Genomic DNA, 21,215 nt, shown 5'->3' with positions numbered 1-21,215 from the left:
GTATCTACTGGAAGCATGCAATCACACAGTGCATGTCCATCTTATGCTTCATCGGTCCCAGTTAGACCATCACCAGATGCTGCACATGATCTTATAGCAACTCTGGAACACTTCAACATTAATTGGTTCCTTCTGGTGGCTCATAGACTTACAGGGAGTAATATTAAGTGTTTCAAAGGTACCAAGAAGGGAAGAGATCCGCCCTCCAGGGTAAGATACAGGCCGTATTCCTGTCTTGGGTCAACACTTCAGCTTGTACAGGGGCATGCCCTGGCTGCCTGTACCAAACCCTTTGACCCGATGTCTGTGGCTGTACGACTATATCAGGCACCAAAGGGGGTGTCCTGATCTGCCACAGAGACACGATAGGGGTCCCCTTAGCAGTAAAGGCTGGAGTGTTAACCATTATTTCAGTAGGCTATTTACCAATTACCGGAGGGGCTACCGAACCCCCCACCTCCAATAATCTCCCCCAAGGTGCAAGTAGGCCGCACCATCGTGGTCCTACCTGCACCTTCCAGGGCCATCTTATTTTATTGGTACCTGGTTTTAGGTTCTCAGGAGCAGGAAGCAGAAGATTGTTTTCACGGCCAATCTGAGGTCTCACCTCATTATCGGTGCCCGTAATTTGGATCCTAAGTGGGGAGGCCCATGTTGTCTGTAACACTTTCAAGGCACTGGGTCTGCCATCTCTAGGTCTTTCATTCAGGTTCCGCAGGGTCTCATGGAGTCTCTTTGTCCACCCCTGCAGGGACTGAGAAGTCTGTCTTCAGGGCAGCCTTGAGAATACCATTGTAACATTTGATAAGGCCTGCCCCCGTTGGATTATATGGCAGGTGGAATCACCACTCAATATTATTTTCTTCTGCCCAGTGCTGTATCATTGCACCCGTGAAATTACTCCCTTGGTCACTCTCTATGACTTGTGGTGTCCCATAGGCAGCCATCAACCTCGTGAGTGCCTCGATAGCATATGCCTGGTTGGCTTTTGGTACTGGATAGGCCTGCATTAGCCCACTCGCGGTGTCAACACAGGTTAGGGCATATCTCGCCCCCTCAGACCGAGGGAGGGGCCCAATATAATCAACCTGCCACCTCTGTAGAGGATTGTGTCCTCTAGCAAGATGGGCTGTAGTTTCTGGCAGCGACCTCGGTCTTATCTTAGAGCAGGTGTTACAGTCTCGGCATGCCTGAGCAATGTCCGATAGCTGTACGGGCAGTCCTCACACTTTAGCAGCTGCCCACATGGTCTTCTGCCCAGCATGCCACAGCTTTTGATGTAGCCAGTAAGTGATATTCTCAGATGGCGAGTTCTCAACCCATCTAACTCAGGCCAGTGTGTCGGCTTCATCATTTCCTGGTGACTGTAGGAGTTGATGACCAGAAACATGGTAGACACGTACAGTTCTGTGTTTGACTGCATTCCATATGTCTAACCACATATCTTTGCCCCAGATCGGCTGGGAGTGGATAGTCCAATCCTGGGTGGCCCACTGTGCAATCCAAAGAGTGAGCCCCAGATACACAGCCCAACTATCTGTGCAAATATTCAGGATACCATCACCAGGTTCTTTGGTTATAACCATCCACACAGCCTGCAGCTCTCCCCACTGACTGCTTTGACCATCCCCCTCTTCGAACCATATTGTGTCTGTGGCAGGATGGTACGCTACTGCTCTCCGCTTACTTGGGTTGCCCTTGCTGGACCCATCCGTGTACCAAGCATTTTCAGGAATGGGATATTTTCCTTCCTGGATGGGACTCTTCTGTGGTGGAGCAACCAAAGTTTGTTTCAGTGCATCGCTGTGATATGTTACTGGACCTAGAATCTTCTGAAGCTCTTCTTTCAACGGTGAGGAAGACAGACTACTCCTCTGACTGAGATAGGTGACCCATTGTGCCACCATCTGTGCCTGGGCCACCCCTGTCTTAGGAAGGTGGGTCAGATCTCTTACCCACCCCTGAATTGACAGCATAGTCTTAACTATGACTTCAGCCGTTTGGGTTATTGGCTCTACCGCTTGTAATGCAGAATAGGCAGCCAATAACTGTTTTTCATTCATTCTATATCTTTCTTCTGCTCCATGCCACACCTGAGACCAAAATCCAATGGGAGGTCCGAACAGAACTCTGACATTGCCACAGGCCCCAGCCAAAGCCATCTTGAGTCACATGAACATCTAACTCAGCTGGGAGAGTAGGATCAAATATACCCAATGTTTTGTTTAACCGCCTGTTTTGCCTGTTGAAAAGCATCCTGTTCTGTTCTCCCCCAATCCCATAATTGGCCCTTTTTGGTAAGTCTATATAAAGGTCTCAGCAGCTGCACCAAATGAGGTATAAAGGAACACCAATATCCCAATATACCTAGGAATTCCTGCAGCTGCTTTGGTGTTGTAGGGACTGGAAATGCCTGACCCTTATCTACGATGGCATTAGGTAACACTTTGGTCTTTCCTGACCAGACTACCCCTAGAAATTTTACGGACAGGCCTGGACCTTGCACTTTTTGAGGATTGATAGCCCATCCTCTTTCACTTAGGTAGGCAGTTAATGAATCTGCTGCCTCCCCTACTGCTTCCAGTGAGTCGGATGTTAACAAGAGATCATCAATATAGTGGTATAAGTTCACATCGTTCGTTTTTTTCCAATCGGCTGGGTCATGTGCCACCAAATTACGACAATATGTTGGTGAGTGCACGTACCTCTGTGGCAGGACCTGAAAGGTCCACTGCCTGCCTCCCCATGTAAATGCAAATTGATCTTGTGATTCTTTAGCAATAGGTATACTAAAAAATGCATTTACTAAATCCAGGACACAATGGTAGGTTTTGATTTCCCTACTGAGAGTGTCCATTAAGGAGGCAATTTTGGGTACGGCCGCATGGATGGGCGGCGTGACCTTATTTTGTTCCCTATAATCCACCATCATTCTCCATGTTCCATCCGACTTCCGTACTGGCCATATGGGGGAATTATAGGGGCTGTGTGCAGGTCTTATAATACCTACTTTCTCTAATTCCTGCACTGTCTTTGATATTTCCTCTTGCCCCCTCGGGAGTCTATACTGTCTTACATTAGTAATCCGGCGTGTTTTCAGAAAACAAATGGGCTCATGTTTCGCGTAGCCCCTCAGTATTGTCCGTATTGCCCAGATACTAATATACCTCTGCCATAGTCTGAACTCTCCCACAGTCGTCTGGGGAGCCAGACCCCATAAAATGTCTATGCCCAGGATGTATTCTGGGATTGGGGCAATCAACACCTTATACTCCCAGGGTGGGAGATGCCCAACCCCCAACTTCACCCATGTTTGGGTGACTGGAATAGTCTGTTCCCCAAACCCACCAATCATCACTCTATTACCCTTAAATTTTTTTGGGTCTCCATATATAATTGACATTTCTGCACCAGTATCCACTAGAGCCATCACTTTCTGCACATTTGTCCCAGATCAGAATATTGTTAATTCTACATAGGGCCTCCGGTCACATCTGGAGGCCCTATGGGGACCAGTGTTTTTCATTAATCCATGAACTTTGCTAGATCCAGATCTTTTTCCACAGGTGGCTCAGGCACTGTAGCCCGCGACACCTGCAGATGTTTTTTTCTTCTGTTCGGTATTATGAAATCAGCCAGATTCCAGGTTGTTGATGGTGTTTCTTGTATTATTTGTACTCCTCATTTTCTGAGAGCACTCTGAAATTTTTGATCATTTTTAAGCTGTTTCCACAGCTGTAACAAAACATGGTTGGGTTGCCCATCAATTTTGGTAAATGCAACCCCAGCCCGTATGGGGTCATTAAACACTGGGGGTTTATTAAAATGGGTCATTAAATATGGGGCCTGATCAGGGTATCCGTGGAGCAGGCTTTCTAGTTTTAATAGGGAAGGCCTCAGCTTCTTCCACTATGCGGACATTGCGCTTGGTTCTTATGAGCTCCATTTCTCCTAAATCTGCCACCAACTGGCCTGCCTGCTGTATGATGGCTTCTGAGGCCACCAATGGATTTAATATAGAAACTAATGTCCCATATAGGTGGGAGGGGGCCTGCTGTAATATTAGATCTCACATGCCTGCTGTAAATCTCTCTGTATCGGGGCTTTCAGATGTATCTGAGTACATAGCCTCCCTCATACCTAACTCTCGGATGTATGTCTGAAGGTCCTCCATAGAGGACCACAAACCGGTGTTGAGGGGAATATCGGTTTTGTTAGGCCATGTTAAGCAGCATGCTGCCATTAACCAATCTATAATAGAATGGTTTTCATTGTAGTGAACAGCTGCATATAACCTTTGCCTCAAGGCTGGGTGTATGGTTATGGACGCTAATTTTGACATCGCCGTCCTATTCACTAGAACACTTCTGGCTCCTGTATCCCATAACCTTAGGAGCCATGATGGTATGCTTTCTCTTGGTTTTTGATGGAACCGCTATACTAGGTCCATCAACTCACTAGCCGTATATTGACATGCTGTCACATGAAGGCAGGTTTCAGCAGGGGGCCATTGGTCAGGAGGCACCCCTGCTGGTCTATCTTGTACCTTCTTTGTTTTTTGAGTTATAGTCGGTGAGATTTTGAATGGATCCATAATAGATGGAGATTTGAGATCTGCCTTAGAGATCTTATTTTCTGAAATATCTAAGTCTGCTTCTTCTGATTTTTGGATGTCGTCTACTGGTATACTCCGTATTTGTCTCATTGGGACATTTAGGCCAGGTTTTTTGGTTATTAACGTACCCAGCTGTTGTTCAAGTTTTTCAATACGTTCTCTTAATAATCAGTTTTCAGTTTCTAAGTTAATATTTATAGTATCTAATTTATGTACAGCCATTACTAGAGGCCAGGCTACTGCCGAGGCAGCTAGCCACCACTCCTTCATAATGAGTATGTTATGGTTTTATGATTTCTGTTGTATTATTGATATTCCACATCATAACTCCCAATACACCACATGATATTAAAGAGTTAATGCTCCAGCTCTGTGGATAGTCAATAGTTCTGGGTGTACCTGTCTCAGAAGAACTACGTTACCCAGAGGACTGTGCAATGCTTTGCATTTTTACATATTTCCACCCAGAGGGAAAGATAAAAACTGTCTGCAGTCACGGGACTCTCTCTTCCCTTTGGGATCGACCTCAGCAGTGGGTGTTTGTTGCAGCCGTCCGCCTTCAGTGTTAGCGTAAGGCCTTCGGTTTATCAGACACTCTCTCTTGCTCATTTTATTTGATTCATTAGCCTCAATTCCAATTATATTATATTGTGTTATTTTCCTTTCTGATATCTTATTTAGTAAATTAGCTTTCCTCCTCAGATCATTGCCGCCGTTTCGTTCTTAGGCCCATCTCTCTTCTCACTTTTCCCTTTCCCCCTTCCCCAGGGTGTGGGCCCCTGGGTCCCCTGCCTCAATTGTCACAGTACTGGGTCAAACTGTCCCATAAACCGGTGACAGAGTATATCTTTATTTAGACCTAGAAAGCCTAGAAAGTAGTCTGTCAAATAAGCTGGGGAGGGAGAGGCAGTCCCTGGAACCCACAGGGGTCCCCATTTCTCAATAACTGACGCCAACCCATAGTAGGGTGACCCCATGAACCCTGGAATTTGGCCAGGGATTGTTTAGTCTAGGGGGGTAACATTCTCCCCCCGACCCATTTAAACATGTTCCAAATGAAGGACATGTTTGGTATGTATAAATTATTGTCACTAAGCCTGCCTGGCTCGCCAAGTGTAAGGTGAATAATTCCCAAAGATGGTACTCAAAAAATAGCATAGATGATGGTATATTTTAGTAGGTCTATATAGATAGTAGACAAATAATACACAAAAGAAGATGGCTCACCTTTAAGATGACAAAGGCTTGCTGGGGACTCCACATAGGAGGAATCTCCAAGAAGAGATCCTTCCCTGGTGGTCAGCCCTTAAATGGGGTTTGGGAGAGGTGGAGCCAGGCTCTACCCCTTCCAATCACACAGGTATATCACCTTCACCTGTGGCCCTGTGGCTGACTTGGTGCTCACCTCAGGTGACAAATCAGTGGTTCAGGCCATGATTCAACAGTTCCCATACACCCTCACAGACTAAAGGTTAAATCCTGGATTAAAAACAAAGACATTTTGATATGACTTTCAGTAGTTAAATGTACCTTTCTTTATCTGAACACAAAGTACTTCTGTACATGGTTAGAGATGACTTTTTTCCCTGAAAACATCTATGTCATCACCTTTGAGTATCATAGTTATTTATTATCCTGATTGATACTTCTTCCAGGTTATCATTTTCAGCGTTGTACCTTCTGCTGCAGCAGTTTAAGCTTAACCTAGCAGCAGGCAAGCTCCTGCACTCAGTAACTGTAATGTTTTGCGTGTGTGTGTGTACTGTGTTAATTGCAAAAGAGTGCAGAACACTAACCTCAGATCACCTCTCCCCTTCTTCCCTTTGTAAAAGAAAAATCCAGAATTCTAAACACTAGCACTGTTTTCATTTCCCATGTACTTCTTTCCATAAAGTAAAACACATTTGACTGAGATACTTCTAAAGGAGCTGAATTTCTTTTTGTCTTGAACTTGATGATATAGGCTTTTGGCATTCAATACAGTAGACACAGATAGTGAAGGAAAACCAGGCTTTTCCAGTAATGTTGCATATTTTAATCTCTTTCTGATCACTCTCCTTGCTGATCTCAAGTATACTTCCACTTCTCTGCTACTTCCATCAAAGCACCTTTAGTAATGTCTTGTTCATTCAAGTCTCTAACTGTCTAAGTGTTGTAAATGAATCTAACATTTTGCTTTGCTAGAACCCAACTGCTTTGCAAATGCTTTCTTAATCTATTCACATAAAATGCAATTTTTGAAAGCAATAAATACTTCTTCCATTCTTTTCCTATATGCTTCAGAAGGTAGTGTGTTGAGCTTTGCATTGACACTGGGGGGTTCATTATTCTTTTGATCACAACACTCTCATCTGCTTTGAATGAGAACAGCATCTGACCACAAGGTTCCATGAGTATACACAATTAAAAAAGAAAATAATTGTTAGAGAATGATTTCTAGTGTTTTTCCTTCTGTTCTTTTCATCTTTCAGAGGATATTTCAGCAAGTCTTTCATATTTTCATTCCTTTATTCTGAAGAAAGTAAATCAGTGGCATTCTCTCTGTTATGGGTGTGCTGAGCTGACTCTAGCCATAAAATTGGTGCTGCAGAGCTAGGGAGCTCTGCAAATCTTATTCGGCATCGCCATTCTTCAACAAGAATAAAAACAATCCTCCTGATGTTGGAGACACCACATCTATGCTTTTTGATTTTAAACACACGCATGTTCTACCATGCTTAAACTACTGACACTTCTCGATTTGGGAGTTCTGTTAACAATTGAGGGGAAAAAATACTGGCTCAAATTAATCCACTTTGTAATGATGCTTAGCCTTGGTGGGAAGATGATGTTATTAGATGGACTGAATGCTCATTTACTTGAACACTTTGTTGTCAGTTTAAAGAGCAGACAGTGCAATTCCCCCAGAATCCACAGTGTACTGAAGCAGGCAGGAGATTTGCTTCTTTAAATACTGTTCAGATATACTTCAAACCAATGCTTAGCTTTATGTGCTTCCCTGGCTTTGGGTGCTTTGAAATCGCCTTGTTTTACAAGCCACTTAAAGGTTGTAGTACCAGCACCTTAAAATCCTAATACTCACCTTTACTTACGTTCTTGGTTTATCTTCAGATCCACAGTACTGTTTGAACAATTTCCTTCTATAACACTCTGTGTGAGCCCGATGTCAATCAGTTCTGGGAGGCTGCCTTTATCACGCTGTGCCTGTGCTGAAGGCCTTCATTTTCTTTGTGAGCACAGTGTTGAAAGATAGCCATAAAAAATCAAGATGGACATGGATATTCTCTGGAGGGGAAAAAAAGTAAATACATTAAAAAAACCCAGAGACATAGATGGCTTTGATCTCAATTGTCAGGCTTCTGTCTGTGGTAATGTTTGGCTGTTTTCTTCTGAAATTTTATTTTTAAAAACTCATCTAGCCCTCAAAATTACATAGTTATATTTCAGGCAATGTTTTATGTCTCATATGGGAGTCTCAGGCTGCATCTTAGGCTGGAGGATGTAGCACTGCTTCCTCACTCCATGTAGGACTGCAGGTGCTTCGTTGGCTTTCATAGTCCCTTGTGATGGGGCAGTGAGTGATGTCAGGTTGCTGCTGTCTGCTTAACAGTAATCTTACCTTCTTTTCCTTCTTAAAGGTGTTAATGACTGAGTAGGAATTAAAAAAGAAAAAGCCTCTGACAGTGATTTATAGGGCAAAAAGTTGAAAGAAATAATAATAGTGATTGTGTTGTCCTTTCTTGGGAGAAATGGGTAAGCAACACAACTGGTCAATAATTGCAGCTACTTCAGCACTTTACTGGGTGCTGTGGTATAACAGTATCTGCGGTATCAGTGGCTCCCTATCTGGAAAGACTTGCTGGAAGACTTGCAGCCTTTGAAGAGACATGAAAATGAGAGCGTGCATGAAAAATGGGAGGAAGGTACCAGAGATCTAATGAGCTGAAAGTAAAGCATTTGAAATATAATTGCATGAAGAACATTTGTTTTTCCCCTTGGATTTTGCTTGAATAATGAGGACTGCATTATCCCCAAAGAAATTGGGAAGTAAATAACAGTTACTTTCAAGAAGGGATGTGATTTAAAGCGTAATATTTGATTTAAATGATCTCTTTCTGAATTTGAGGTGCCAGGAAAATAAGCTGAAATCTGTTTATGTCAGACAGACCAGATCTCTTGTTTACTCAACAGTATAGTTCCAATTAATTCAGTGGTAGCTGTTTTGATTTATTCCAGTATGTGGAGCAGCAGTTTCAGAAGTACTCGGCTGCCTGTCTTGAATGCAATTTCCACTTGTGTGTAGAGTTTAGTAAAACCATGTTCATGCACCTCAAATGAGGGAATGGGACTTGCTATGCATCCTCTGAATGGCTGAGGGGTCAGGTGGTTAAGAATAGTCTCATTTCTCCTTTGCTTTCCTCTTTGAGTCAAAATGTCCTTCCACCAACATCAAGAGTGGTCTAACTGAAGAGCAGTTATTGAGTGACGTGTGGACAGCACAGAGGGTGCTGCACTGTGCACTCAGTCTAGAAGTTGCTGTGAGATTGTTTTAATTACGTAAACCATGCTGCTCTGATACACTAGGGTTGTTAAAGACCCAATATTCTCAGAAAAGAGGTTGGTCTTTAAAATCGAATGACTGAAAACAGCAATTCAATTAAAGTTTTAGTACTTCTGGGAAGGATTTTATGATATAGCCAGAAAGACAGAGTTTACTTCACTCTGGTAGTTTGCTATTGAGCCCCGGCTGGATGGGGCTGATGCCAGTGCCCCCTGCAGCCCATACCAGGCAGCTTCGACATCTCCCATCTGGTCCCAGCTGCATCCCAGAGACCATGCCAGCAGGACACCCATCATGCTGATCCCTTGGGTGCTGCTGATCCGTGCTCTCCTTTTCATGCCTATACCTTGTGTGTTGTGGGTGAACATGTTTGCCCCTAACCTTATGCATCCATCAGTTAGATGTTCAACTCTAGGCAGGCTGCCCTAGGTTGGATGTCCCTTTCAATAAAGGGAAGCTTCCTTTGCAGGTGTCCTGTGAGTTGGTTGACCCCCAAAAAGCAGGTTGCTTGCTTTGTGGAAAAAGTCAAATCTCGGCTGATGTCTTTCTGCTGCTGAGCAGCAAATGTCAAGATACCTCCTTTGTAGCCTTGACTCTTTTCTTTGCAAGCTTTCAACTGATTGTAAACTGACTGTAAGGTACGGATAAATTGGGACTGCTGGAAGCTTAAATGCTGTACTTAGCGTTAAATGAGGTAAGCTGTTTGGGGTTTTTTTGTCTTTTTTTTTTTTCTCCTCAGAATTGTGTGTACTGTATCAACCTCTTCTTCCTTCTGAGAAGGATGACACTTCTAGGGAACCATAAGAGGCTAAAAGGTTTATTTTTAAGCTAAAATATTTTCCATCTTCAATCTACTTATTGGATACCACTCCAATACAAGAAACAGTGACACGGAGGTGGTCAGAAAATGTAACCTTTAAAGCCTTTGTTCAGCACACAACAGCTCTACTGTCTTTTGATTGCAGCACTCAGTACTGCTTTAAGTCTGAAGGTTACAATGAATATATTTTTAAATTACCACCTCTTCTCCATCAGAAAAGGAAAACTAGCCACTGTCACTGAGGCTGGAGGCAGTATCAGTAACTAAAATTTTCTGGCAAAGTACAGCATTCTTAACAGCATTCCCTTTTAGAAAATCACTAGCTCTACTTTTTCTGAACGCATTAAAAAAAAAAAAGTTTATTTTAAAGAAAAGATTATATAAGTACCTGAGAAGTATTTACTTACTAGATGTGTGAAGGGCCTTCATGGTTTTCTGCTCTGATACCTTTCAAAGTATTGAGAATATTCAGAATTTCTATTTTTCTCTTACCTAGCTTGAGCAGATGTGCTAGTCCTGCTTTGCAAGTAGTTGTGGAGATTCAGGGAAAGAACAACTTAAGCATTTATTTACTGAATAGATATGGTGTCCTCTGCTCAGCACAAGTTGACCTTGCTTTCTAAAATTACATTTTAAAAATAGATGTTTATCTTTTGTTGGTATTGGCACTTTGAGCACTTCTTCATTAATAGTAGTACTGGAGAGATGATACTTTTGGCTTCCATCAGTGGACAGTTCAGCACTCTCAGTGAGTACGTCAAATGGTAAATGGACTCTAGAGAAGCTACTTGTGTTTGTTAGTTCTCTGATTACTCATTAGTTTCTGCGTGGATAGAGCAGGCCCTAGTGCCCCAGATGTCAGGAGCTACCATCATATCTGTCAGAGCAGTTGCGTGAGATAAATAGCAGATGAGTGCTCAGAATAGAAAGGTCAGAAAACACCTTGCACTTGTGACTGCTGGCCACTAAAATACCCTTGAATTTTCAACCTCAGCCTAGTTGAAATACATCTTCTTCCACCAGCTCTTTTCCAAAACGGAAAGATCCAAGGCTGTACAAACTTACTTATATTACAATTCCAATGCTGTGAATGCAGTGCTAGATCTACAGTGGTGTTTTGCATCCTACTGGAGTCAGGGCACTGAAGACAAGTGCCACAGTCCTGCAAGAGGAGGGGATTTCTCCAAAGTTAACAGTTTTAAGTAACTACTCCCATGCGTATAACTCTTAGTGTGTTCTGTGAGTTGTAAATGTAGACTGAGTTTTTGGAGCTACACCAAAGCTTATGGCCCAGGAGCATTGCTCTCTGTGATCTACGTGTGGTCAAGGCAGTACCTTCTCCTGCCTAGGATGTGGCTTCTTTTGTGCACTGGGCCAATGAGAGGCTGGCTATATACAGACCTGCTTGCCAATCTGAGTGAAATTAAGACTGGGCCATGATATATACTAAAGTGTGCATCTGTCAGGCAGCCCAGACATGGCACTGTGAGAGCCAAGTATGGAAAAACTGAGTGGTTTTGGCAGAGTGCTGCAAAAGTGGGTGACCAAGCTCATACCTGAAGATGTCTGAGGCCCATACAAAGAATTGACCATGTTCCTGCATGGATAATCTTGCAAGCAAATGAGTCTCCTTTCACTAAGCCTGCAGCCCCCTGTTTGAAAAGCAAATGGACCTGACTGGTGTATGGACAGGGGATTGTTAGGAAGCATCCCTTCTAAGCCTCATCCCTTTCCAACCAACATCAAACTCATTATACAGTGGTGCACTTCAGTTATATTTTGCTGGTCAGTCATTGCTGCAGTTAAATTTACCTAGAATTGTATGGGGAGAAGAGGAAGGGGCAGAATTACTTCCTTGTGATTCCTGTAATGTGCTAGGGGGTACTGGCTGTGCTGTGTTTTATGATGTAGGCTTGGATTTCTGAGGGATGAAAAGGAAGCAAAAAAATAATAATAGGATACATTGGATTTGCATACCTGAGTGCTAGGCTGTTCTTCCTTCCCAACTGTGCAGGTATGGTATGGTATGGAGCAGGTATGGTATGGAGCAGGTAATGAGCAGGCTGTGCCTCAGCAGCAACACACAGCCATCAAACATTTGCATGGCTTGGGCTTTCTTCTTGCACTGATGTGACTGAGCTCAGACCAGAAACTCACTGAGTTGATGTGGGAGACTGTTCCCAAGCAAATCCCTTTAACTCCCAGCAGCTCATCAGTCACATCACTGTCAAGTCAGGGTTGCTCATGCCTATGTGGCTCTGAAGTGTGAGTTTGTCTGTCTGCTCTCCTCAGAGTAGACGTTTCCTATCTGCTAATGCATATACATGGCTGCAGACAGGCTCAGCAAAGTGCACTTATCCTCCATCCCATGGGGATGTTACAACAACCAGGACTGCAACTAAGTCCTTTAGGATTGCTTGTCTTCCTTTCTAGTCTTCTGTGAAATGCTTTTTCCAAAAGGTCTGGGGATCTGCAGAGGGCTCTAGTGCAAATTCTTCTTATTTCTTCCCTAAGCATCAAGGTTACTCAGGCACATAGTGCCACACTTAATAAAGCCTTCTAAAAATCTCCAGTGCACACTGACAGTTGATGTGATTCAGAGCCTGCTGTAGTTTCTGAAAGAGGCCCAAGCTTGGGGTTCCCTTTGCACAGGGGATTTTCTCTGTGCTTCAGCTCCCGAATACAGAAGGTGCTTGTGTGAAGGAGGAGATGGCTTCTTATCCTATCCTGAGCTGGGTAAAAGAGAGCTGTAACAAGCATTTGCATCCACTATGATGGAAATAGCCTGTGTTTATACTTGCAAGCCACATTTCTCTGTGGGTTGCTGAAAGGTTAGAAATATATCATTTGCTGTCATTCTTACAGACCTAAGAGCAGCTGCATGCAGCACCCCATCTCTGTGGATGGAGTTAAGCTAATCTTTAGAAAACCAGCTTTTTGAAAAGTTGGAATTATCCCTAGCTAACACAATGTTCGGTTTCAAAACTGTCACTTCATAACGGATAACTGCTTGTTTTTGGTTTTTTTTAATAATCTATTTAATAAGTCCTTTCTCCTTTTCCATTTTGAATTGATGACATTCATTAACTTTCACTGCATTTTCTTCTCTCTTCCTTTTAAATGAATCAGAAGACAGATATTGCTTTCTTTGGAGACCTGTTATATGTCAGACCATGTCTCTAAGCACCAGATGTAGATGACCCTGTTTGTTGCAGGGCAGTTGGACTAGATGACCTTTAAGGATCCTTTCCATCTCAAATGATTGTATGATGTATTTTTAGACTCATTCAATAAAGTGTTTTTGTGTGTTTTTAATACAGTAGGCAAAAATATTTGTCTTGTTCAGTGTTGTTTTTAATGGAAGGGGAAACTTGTTGCTGAACACTTTAACAAAATGAAAATAATAATTAAAAAATGTGATTAAATTTAAACATCTTCCTTTGAATCTCATTTCCAGCATTTAGCTTTCCTATAAGCAAAAAGTGATTTAAAAGAAGAAAGCAGTATTTATCAAAAGTATAAGCTATTTCTACAGCTTCATAACAAAAAAAAAAAAACAAAAAACCAAGCTCAAATGAGCTGCAAAGTTGAAATTCCTCAAAACTGACTTTCACTGGGACTGGTTTTCTTAAAAACAGATTAACAACTTCCAGTAAAAGCTATATAGTAAAAAGAGAGCAGCAGAGGTACTACTTCAGGCCTGTGCATGGTTCCCTTGATTTCCAAGGGACTCCCTTTTTCCAAAGGGGCTCATCCCATGAGTATTTCAGGACCAGTTTCTGTGGGTAGGAAGAGGCTGGGCACACCCTAAATGCTAAAAAATGTGGTCTGTTAGTTGGCATCTAATTTAAAAAACAATTAAGGATCAGAATATTGGTGTGGATTTTTCAAGGGCCGTGATGTGTAGCCACGTAGCAGTGTGTGCCCTGTGCAGAAAGGGCTACTGTAGACCTTGCTGAGTGTGGGGTGAAGAGGCATCTAGTAGCGTTAAAGTAACTGGAGAGAGAACACCACTTAGCTTTACCTAGCTGTCATTGGAAATTTCTAAGGTGTCACAAAAACATCAGTTAATCCTTGCATTTACTGAAAAGATTATTATTGCTATTAAGAAGCCAGCACTGGATAAGAGCCATGGTACAGTTATTGCTTCTACTATCTCTCTTGCAGATGTAGGACTTACTTTTATTAAGCGGCAGCAATCTCCATTAACATGAAACTTCATTTTTCATTAGAAATATTGGGTATTTAAAAACATCCAGTGTCTGTCTAGATTGCTCCCACTGAAGTTCTGCCTGTGCTGTGTGTTTCAGAAAATTAACTTGGATGTTTTGTAGTTTGAGCATTTCAGCTGGCAATGAAATGGGGAAAGAGAACATGAGGAGAAGCAACGAGCTGTATTGCCATCCTAAATGGCTTCAGTGGGGATCTTTAAGATATTTGTCAGAACACTCCTGTAAAAAAAAAAAAAAAAAAAAACTTGTCACAGAGGCTCACATTTTTATTTAAGCAGGGCAGAAGAAAATTTAAGCTCCAAATCCTTATAGCTCTAAGGAAAAATGTCATTATTGGAAATCTGGGTGTTGTTGAATGAAGTCTTTGTACTGTTCTACTACAAGACTGTTTTGTAGCAGAGTACTGTAAATGAAAGTTGGAATTGTTTCTCTGTTCTTTATTCTTTCCAATTAAAATTCATTGTTAGGGAGATGAGGTATGTGAGTTCGTATTGGTGAATGTCCTCTTCCAAAGCAGAAGTGTACAAAGGATCAGCATTTACCTAAAGCAGTTTTGAGACTGGTTACATCTCCAGACTCCAGAAAGTAGCCTGTGTCTCAGTAGTTTTGTCCCTAAATTTACAGGCACTGTTTGTGACTGGATGTAAAAGTTTGTATTTGTGCAAGCAGAGGCTTATGCAAGAATTGGCAAATATATGACTACTCCTAACATTTTAGCTGTCATTATGATGAGGAGGGTGATTTTGTTTGTGTAATGAGGGGATGAATCTTATTCCCATCTGAGTGCATGTACTAGGCACTCTGCCACAAGCAGTGACTCCTGACCTGTGCAGGCAACTTACAAGCTGCTAACAATGCATAGATCTCAGTACTCTCTAGAGCCACCTCTTCTCTGACAGGTCATATTCTACATCCAAGAGAGCCTAAATTGTGAAGTTGTATTTATGCAGTAAAAATGTAGCCTTTTCTTCTGAAGTTATTTCCTCAAGTAATTCTTTGCTTTTCTCTCTTGAGAAATCTGTTGCACGCACTGTACTTTTTTTTTCTTTTTTCTTTGACATCCTGAGATTTAATGCGCATCTCAAAGCAAACCTTTTTTTCTTTCTGACAGTCCCAGATAACAAATGTGCGAAGTATCCATCTGTGCTATATCACCGTGCTTCTGCTGCTGAGAGCTCATTTTTTTGTTTGATTTCTGGTTTCTGTGGTTACCATCGAATGGAGAAAAACACAGCAGGAACAGGAAGAATAACATACAATGATGTTAGGAAAACTATTAAAAGCAGTTGTACAATTGATGCTTTCTCTGCCTTGGAAGCATCCAAAGTGTTAGCTTCCTCAAATGCTGTTTTATTTCAGAAATTTTCTTTCTTTTCTTGGTGCTTGCAACCTGTTCTGTCATCATTGGGTTGCAGGTGCTTGTAGCTTGTGGTTGTAAAATGAAGCAGACCTTTTCCTTCCTGCAGGCCCCAAGCAATGCCTCAGTAATGCCCTTTGATAGTACAGGCACTTTGTAGGACCAGGACTCGTTCATAGGCAGGGCAGCTCACCTCTGCAATCAGCTCCTCAAGTTCCAGAGTCAATGAAGAACCCACAAATTTATTTAGTGATCTCTGAATCCACTGGGAAACCTAGAGCCTGATCAGCTTGCAAGATGTGATTAGAATTTTTTTTTTTTCCTAGAGGCAGTGTATTGTTTAGCATTGGTCTGCAATGCTTTGAGAATGGCATCCTTGGTGCGTTTTGATCTTCTGGAAACCAAAATACTTTTGGAAGAACTTTCTTCCAAAATTCTTCCTAAAGTGATGCCATAGAATGCCTGACCCCTGCTGCAAATAAATACTAAATGCATTAGTCATTGATTTGCAGCTCTCCATTGCTTTCTGTTAGAGTGGGAAAGGACAAGTATCTCACAAGTTCAAGGAGTCTTGTGGTTATTCTTAGCTGAAGCTTTTCTTCTCCAGTGGAGAAATGTCACTTGCACAATTGAAAAGATGCAAACAAAATAATTCCTTTTATTTATATATTTTAAACTGAAGGAGTAGCAGTGCTTTTCCTTATTTAGTTGTAAGCTGACCATTTAGGGAGTAGGAGAGAGGTCATGCTGCGGAGGAAACCCAGAGGAAAAGAGAAACCTTCTGTATGAAGGAAAGATAACAAAATGAGACACTATTTACTTTTTTTTTTTTTTGTAATGTCTTGCAGCATGCCCATCTACTTGATGAGTTGAGTTTCTATAGTCTTTTCTATATATAATGCAATGCAAAGAAGTGTGCTGTGCACATCATCTTCATTCAGCTGAAGAAGAATGATTTGGTGTGCACTAATCATTACATTATTGACTTACATATGTTTTCAGGCTTACTGCATAAGGTCAAGGGAACCAAGATTAATGGTGCTAATCACTGAGCTCCAGGTCCTGCTGAAATAACTGTATTGCTGTCATTTGCATGTAATTAACATTTATCATGGTATTTTAAAAGATCACATTAATCAGCCCAGAAGATTTATGGTATATTTTTTTAAGCTCTGTACCATCATTTGAGTCTGACAAATGTGATGCCCATCTTCAAAAGGTCTGGGAAGATGATCCTGGTAGCTACAGACCTATCAGTCTCACCTCAGTGCCAGGGAAGGTTATGGAATGGTTAATATCAGGAGCCATCGTGGGTCAATTAAAGGTCAAGCATGGGACCAGGTCTAGTCAGCATGGGTTCATGAATGATAGATCCTGTCTGACAAACCTGATTTCATTTTATGACAAGGTGACCCACTTAGTAGATGAAGGTAGTGCTGTCAATGTGGTCTACCTCAACTTCAGTAAAACCTTTGACATTGTCCCCCACAACATCCTCATGGAGAAGCTTGCTGCCCATGGTTTGGATGAGTATATGCTCTCCTGGGTGAAACACTGGATGGCTGGGCCCAAAGAGTTGTAGTCAATGAAGCTAAATCCAGTTGGGGGCCAGCCATGAGAAGTGTCCCCGAGGGTTCTGTGATATATGAATGTTTATAAGTAATTATTCTGATATTTTATGTAGATTCTATTACAAGGCAGATCAATAAGGCAAAAGACAACACTTTGATGATGACCATTTTTCTTCCTCAGCTTCTTTACTAAACCTATGAAACCAGCTTGCCTCTAACTGTTGTATTTTTGTCATTTCCTAATCCAATATGAAATATGAGCTAAAAATTAGTGATCATTGGTTATGTAATACTGCAGTGAAGTTTCAAACCTTGACAGATGTCCTTTACTAGTGTTACGTTATAAAACTGCTTGTTCTACTTTATCTCTGTTTGTTCTCTTTTGTATATAGGTTTCTAAATTCAGGAAATTACTATCTATCCACAAATTTTGGTTCTTTATTGTATAGTTTTATTTCACTTGTGGTAGTTGTTCTCTTTGCAGTCTTCATTTTTGCTGGCATTTCTAACCCTTATTCTCCATAAAACTGACAAAATGTTCATAATACTCAATACCCTATACCACAACAGCAAATACTGAAGTCACAAGACTGCTCATTGTCTTTTCAGCACTCTTTAACATTCGTGCAGTCCCACTTTTTCACATTCCAAATGAAATTACAAATCCATCTTAATGCTAAATCTCAGTGAGAAATATTCCAAGATCTCAGCTTTTTTCTTCCAATTCCATGTACTGTACAACGTGCGGAGTATATGTGCAATTATTCCTTCAAGTCATAGCTTCCATTCCTATTTCTTTACACTCATAGTACTGAACATTTATTCAGCACTGCATGAGCTGAGATGACTGGAGATTGGCATTGATTCAGGTAAGGGAGTATTATTTTTGTTAGTGGGAGCCATGTTGGAAGGGTTCCTAAGAGAAGTTAATTTTTGCCAAATGTTAAAGGGAGGAGAAAGGGAGCATCTGGGCAAACAGTGTCCCATGTGGAACCAGGTTTTGGAGGTTCTTTTTTGTCACTGATTTCTCTTCAATCATGATTCTGTCTAGGGGATTTCTCCTGCAATGTTCCTATAATTTTAGGTTGCTCACTGTGTTGAAACCATCTACCCAGAAAACATATTTGTGTAAAGGAGCGCTAAAATTTCATTTTACAAACAGGGAAACAAAGCATCCACCCACGCAGACAGATGGCAACATATGCAAACCAATAACTGCTCAGTAGTTGTGAAACAAAAGCTGTTAAAAGCCCTCAGATACCAAGAACTTTGTAAGAGATGTGTCTGTTCAGCTAGGGGCGTAGTTCTTCCAATACAAATGGTGGATTCTTAAGAGAATTTACTAAGTTTACTTAGAATTTGCAGTTAAATCAATAACAAACAAAGAATCTGTGATGGATTACATTCAAATGTTGTCAAAACTTGAGCCAAGAAGAAGGATACCCATATGCAGTCACAGGTACCTGAGCAATTTTCTTCAACCTCATGCTTCTTTAGTAATGGGTGTTAGATGTGTGTAGCTGTTGACATCTTTATTTTACAAATGGGATATTTCAGTGGAGCAGTTCCTGCCTTTTCTTCTCTGATTCTGTGAGACCTATTTTTTTACTCACTTTTGAACTTTTATTTTTCACAGTTCAGGGTAACACCTATCAAAAGGAGAACCTCTCTGAATTAAGCATGAAAGAAAAAGAGAAAAAATACTTTCCAGTGCACCAAATGGCTTCTAAGTTTACTGGAAGAGAATTCTCAGCACACTCAGCTGGTCAAAACCCAGGCTCAGCACTGTCTGTAGAATTTGCTCTATAAGCTGTGTAAACTCAGAGTTTTTTATTCCACAGTAATTGATGTACCCAGTGACATGTTATTTTGGCACTGTGGGTACACCCAAGTTTATCATAGCTGTAAGTTTTTCTTCCATACTCTAAATTCAATCAACTTCTGAAATGTGAATACCTTTTCTTAGCTTGCTGCCTTTCTAATGACTGCAGAAGCATAAGCTCTAATGCTATTCCCAGGGAGTGTCTCCGTGTTGCAGTTTGACATTCATCTACTTAAATGAGGGGATTAATGAGAAGGTAACGAGGCCAAAAAGTGTAAAGGATTTTCATAACTGCTTTATACAGAATCACAGAATTGCAGGGGTTGGAAGGGACCTCTAGAGATCAAGTCCAACCCCCCTGCCAATGCAGCTCCTAGCCAAGGTTGCACAGGTAGGCATCCAGGCAGGTCTTGAATGTCTCCAGAGAAGGAGACTCCACCACCTCTCTGTGCAGCCTGTGCCAGTGCTCCATCACTGCACTGTGTATGCTTCAGTTTTTGGCCATTTTCCCTTGTCCTATTGCCACACACTGCAGAGAAGAGTGCAGCCTTTATCATTCCACACCCTTTATCATCTTCGTAGCCCTCCACTGGACTATTTTGAGTAGATCCCTGTCTTTTTTTGTACCAGGGAACCCAGAGCTGGACGCAAGAGTCCAGGTGAGTATGTTGTTGCAAGTGGAAAATAGGAATAAAGATTTATTTTACTTTGCTTTTGACCTGATAAAAATGACCCACTTTAATGAAGATGAGTATTTCTGTGAAATTTTTCATTTCTTTGAAAAGTATTCTTGAATGTTTTGATGGTAAGTCTTCAGACAGATCCAACTATTGATCGGATGGCTGAAAGCCAATAATTATTTACCACCCAAATGTTACTTAGGGCAGAGCAAACAACCAAGGGCACTATCCCAATTATACAGTGATTATTTTGGAGGAAGAGTATGCCATTTGAATCCATAAATAATGCACTTCACCATCTTAGCTTTGTGAAGGGGGGCACTTGTGCTGAGTATCTGCAGACTTCTCAGAAATTGCTTTGAGGAGATATTCAAAGATGCCAGCAGGGAAGCGGGCATCTGGTTTCTGGAAGTCAGGTGACAAATGGATCTCGATTGAGTGTAAACATGCTTGGTTATTTCTGCATTGCTGCTTCTCGCTGAAGCACATTGCTGTGTGGTGTTTCGCTGACTCTTGAGTAAAACAGAGACTTGAACCCACAACTGATGCTTTGTTGCCTTTTCTCTGGCAACCTAAGTTACGGTCTGCTCCGGCCTGCAATGGTTTCACAGCCTACAGGCCCAGCGCCCGACCCTATCGGTCCTGCGCCCCGCCTGGTCCACTTGCCACCATGAAATGTACCAATATGATGAGTGGCAAATGGCATTTATCCTAAGTAACACATTCTTCTTATAGCTTTCTACATTACAATACTACCAATCACCTGTGCTACGGTTATCTCTACCCAATAGGTGTGTGGCATGTCTTGTCTTGACCATATTTGGCCTTACTTGCCCTCCCCTCTTATCTTCAAGATAGGGTTACCATGGCTTCCCAAGAGTCAAGGGACCCCTGAGGGGGTCCTGTTACAACTTGGAGATTGACGCATCTTCTTTCCAAGCTTTCAGTTAACTACAGTGCTTACCTTTTTTTTTTTTTTTTTTTTTTTTTTTTTTGCTGTGTATTGATTAATCAAAGCTTGTTTTCTATGGAATCTAGGTGAAAATGAAAGAGAGTTTTCTTTGTGTAGATAAAGATAAAACTTTACTGCAAACTTGCAAGTTTCGGAGCTTGAGGAGGACCTTTTATTCAGAAGTCCTACCATCCTCCAGCCCCACTGAAATGAGTGGGAGCAGAGTAAAAATCAGTGAGATGGTTCATTTTTCCAGGACCAGAGATGTGCGTATGAAGGCCTGAAATGATACTCGTTCCTTAAATCATTCTAGCTGTCTTTTTTGCAGATGGATTTGAGCTGTTTGTGTCACACTGAGCATTTGAGTGAGTGCAGGAGAGCAGCAGCTTTGTGCCCTGAAGCACACTCTTTTTCAGACACACTGCACAGCTGTAATTCCCAAGGAGAGTTTCAGAGTAGTCTCCATCCCTGACATCTTGTTCTTATCTTCTCTGAGATATTCTTTAAGAAGTTTTTTCTAAACTCCTTTTTAGTCAAGATGAGGACGGAGTTAGATGAGGACAGGTTTTCTATTTATCTTTTTTCTGCCTCTTTTAACTAATATT

The sequence above is a fragment of the Cyrtonyx montezumae genome, unplaced genomic scaffold, assembly GCF_038088225.1.
Source record: "Cyrtonyx montezumae isolate F1298 unplaced genomic scaffold, pur_monq_1.0 scaffold_24, whole genome shotgun sequence".
Lineage (NCBI taxonomy): Eukaryota > Metazoa > Chordata > Aves > Galliformes > Odontophoridae > Cyrtonyx > Cyrtonyx montezumae.
This window is presented reverse-complemented; position numbering follows the sequence as displayed.